Genomic DNA, 3,726 nt, shown 5'->3' with positions numbered 1-3,726 from the left:
CGGGAGAAACCAAGGCAGCGGTTTGTCCCGGCCACGTCCTCGCCGGGGCGCGGCGGCAGCGGCGGCGGTGGCTACGCCTACGGCGGCCGGTAGCGCCCAAATGGCCTCCGCTCCCGCGGAGCCGGGGCGGGTGGGGCGGCGGTGACTCACCGCTCACGGACCCGCCCCGAAACCGGGCTTTCTGCTCGTTTCCTATCTACTTCTGTATTGATTTTAAATAATAATAACAGTGACAACAATAATAATAGTTTCTCCCTTTGACGGGGCGAGGACTTCGCGGTTCTGAGCGCTGGAGGATTTTGGTGGACTTTGTCACCGGACCAAAGAGAACTGGTAGCTAATAGCTACGATAAAAATTAAAGGCAAAACTATGCATTCAGGCCTTTAGTCGTTCCCTAACAAGCGATCATGGGCAAAAACCCCACGGAAGTGTGAGAGTCTGCGTTTTCTCCACACATACACACCCCCCCACCCCATCAGCTTTGGACACAATACTAGAAGTATAATGTCGACCACGATGCGAAGGTTTAGATTGGATATGAGGACAAATTTTTTCAGGGAAGGGGTGTTCAAGCACTGGAAGAGGCTGCCCAGGGAGTCACCACCCCTGGAGGTGTTGAAGAGACGAGTGTATGTGGCACTTGGGGATGTGGTTCAGTGGTGGGTTTGGCAGTTCTGGGTCAGTGGTTGGACTTGGTGGTCTTAGAGGACTTTTCCATCCAAAAGAATTCTGTGATTCTATGATTCCATTGAGCTGATGCGTCTGAGATGCTCCTCTCCCTACCTGTATAGCTCTCCCTTCACAAGGTATTGCCTTTGGGTCTCTGTTGCTGCCCAGAAAGGGCACAGTGCCCAGGTTTGGTGGTGGTGAATCCACAGTTTTCTCTTTAGTCATTGAAGCAAATGACTTTACTCTTCTCTTTGTTTTTGACAAGAGGATAAAAAGTGTGGTACTGTAACATGAGAAGTGTGTCAAAGTATGGAAATAAATTTAAATGTGACATACTGCCCAGCAGTGCCTGTAGTTTGAGCTTAGCTGCTTAGAATTACTTTGGGCTTTTACAGTCTGGTTTACCTTTGAGTTTTCAGCATATTAGTAAGTATGATTTTCACTGTAATGTTGACCTTCATTGATTTTTTTTTCCTTGGAGGCAGGGATAAGGTATGAAAGATAATACTACTAATTGCTTACACTACAGAAGATGATGCTATTTTATGGCCAAAGACATTCCTGTAGCTATTCAGGGCATCAATCACAGCCTTCAAAACTGTTGCTTCCTGATGTCAGTTAGTTACAAATACTTTCATTTTGTCTTTTTTTTTTTTTTTTTTTTTTTTTAAGAAGTGACTTTTTCCCTAGCATTGAAGGTAATTGAAGTCCAGACAATTGCTGGCCATTTTGGTCATAAACTAAATTCTCCAAACACATCCCATTCCCCTGTAAATTACCTGAGTAAGTGACCTGACCTGAGTGGTGCAAGAAATTGGACAGACTTGCGTCATCAAATGCAAGAATACCATCCAAGGATTTCATTCTGCAGTATATGATAAACGATGGGAGAAATTCTCATTTTGCTTAGAGTGAATGTTTGCTTGTGCAAACTAAGGAAAGTTGTTACTGCCTCCATTCACAAAAAAAATGTGAAAAGCCATTTTGGATATGATGGAGCAAAATAAGGCCCTGAAAATATCTGCTCATAATTAGTGTGCCTTCTTAGTTCCTAACTGAGTGCAGGGAGATGCAGGTCTGTAAAAACTTTTCCAGATTAATTTGTCTAATTTGTGTAGGGGATGTAATGACCTTGGCTTTAGTAAGTTACCCATTGCAAATTCATTCCTGGCACTTCTTACCAAGGGTAGTACATACGCATTGGAACGGGGCAGCAGAGGTTGTGAGACCATGAGAGCAGGTGGTAGTCACTGAGTAGGTTTTATTTTTTATTAAGCAAGAACTCTTATTGTTCTCTGAGGAACTCTGAAAATCACTGTGCACCCATTGTAGTGCCTATGACACATCAGTGTGTGCATAACCTTCAATGCATGACTTTGCTTATCTGGCACTCACAATCTAAATATAAATATGACTCTCACCCCAAATTCCAGTACCCAAATCCTTGCTGCAGTCCATAGATGGAGCAGGTATTGACCTGGGAGAGTCCTTGCAGAAATTCTGGAACAAATCTTCTTGTCTGTAAAGCACAATAGATTTTCTGTGAAGGAAAAAAACCCACTTGCACAGTTACAGGTTGACTGTGTCTCTAGTACCCTGCATCCTCTGCTAAATGGCAGAGCACGGTCTGCTGGATCATGGCTCTGTTGTGAGAAGCCAACCATTGCCTGCCAGTGGTGATGCACTTTGTATTTCTATGAACCTTCCCTTCCTGAAAGTGTTTTTGGGCACCTTGGATGAATGCAGGCCTCTGTTTGGACCAGGATGTTAAGTTTTGTCTGGGAATGTGAGTAATGTATCACTCATGAAGAATGAATTAATGTACAAAAAAAGCTCTTATAGCGATACATGCTATAAGGAATTCTTTGTCTTTCACTGCCTTCCATTTCTCAAGCAGATGGAAAAATTACTCATACATTGAGAGTAGAGGGAGGCATGAGGTCCCAATCCACTGATTAAATGATAAAGATGAACAGAAAACTACATACTATTTGATTGGCCTCTGGAAGGGGATCAAGGAAGTAATGAGGCCTTAAAAGAGCACAAAACATTTTACAGGATGAGTGACATTAAAGGTTCCAGGAATATTTTTTTTCTCAGTTTGTATCTGATTCACATAAAGATGGAAGATGTAATATTATCATTGTGGCTAATCTAATGTTTTTTAAAACTATGGACTTGCTTCTGGAAAAACACCTGAATGTTTTGGCACCAGGATGTGCCAGTTCATTATGATCCCAGTAAGAAAAGCACTCAGACTCTACAAAGTATCACTTAAAATGACATTTATTGTAGCTAACACTGTAATAAAAAAAGAGGATAGTGTAGACAGTTTCACATCCCTCCAGATGCCAGGAGCCCTGAGTTGTGCAGCATTGGATGAGTCTCCAGCAAGGCACACCATGTAGATCATGTCAGTGGAAAGGTTACCCAACACTGTGGTTTTTTGAGCTCTTATGGGATTTTCCTACAAGAAAACATTTCTATTCATTATTTCTACTGTCAAACAAAAAGGATATTCTCATGAGAACTCCTTGCTGCACTTGTAGATGAAGGCAAGGCCATGCAGGTGGTGTGATCGCCTGTGCTGAGTGGGAGCTGATGACAGACTCATTGTTACAATTAGCTGGATAAGTTCATCCTGTGGCCAAGGGAACGTGTGCAGCGTGGCATGGCCTGAGGGGAAACCAGGCTGTATGTGCAACACTGTACAGCACAGCACAGGCTTGGACCATCCCAGGTCAGCTGTTTTGTGGATCACTAACTCCTCGATGTACAATGATCTTCCGGCCAGGATAACTAACTTCCACCCCTTGATCCACACACAGTTGACCTTTCCAACAGATACAATAAGTTGCAGATTATATCAGTAAATATTTTTGGCTACTAGAAACATTACTGTACAAAAAACAATTACTAAAATTAACAATACAAGAGTAATAAAACAAATACTGATTGTGAAAACAAATGTAAGATAACAGTCACCTTGGAGCTAGGACCATCAGAGAGGTCCTGCCATCAAGTTCCACCCCTAGTCCCATGTCCCCTAAGACACA

This window comes from Corapipo altera, unplaced genomic scaffold (assembly GCF_003945725.1).
Source record: "Corapipo altera isolate COAL_440 unplaced genomic scaffold, ASM394572v1 1, whole genome shotgun sequence".
Lineage (NCBI taxonomy): Eukaryota > Metazoa > Chordata > Aves > Passeriformes > Pipridae > Corapipo > Corapipo altera.
The sequence above is the reverse complement of the archived record's forward strand: the minus strand, read 5'-3'. Positions refer to the sequence as shown.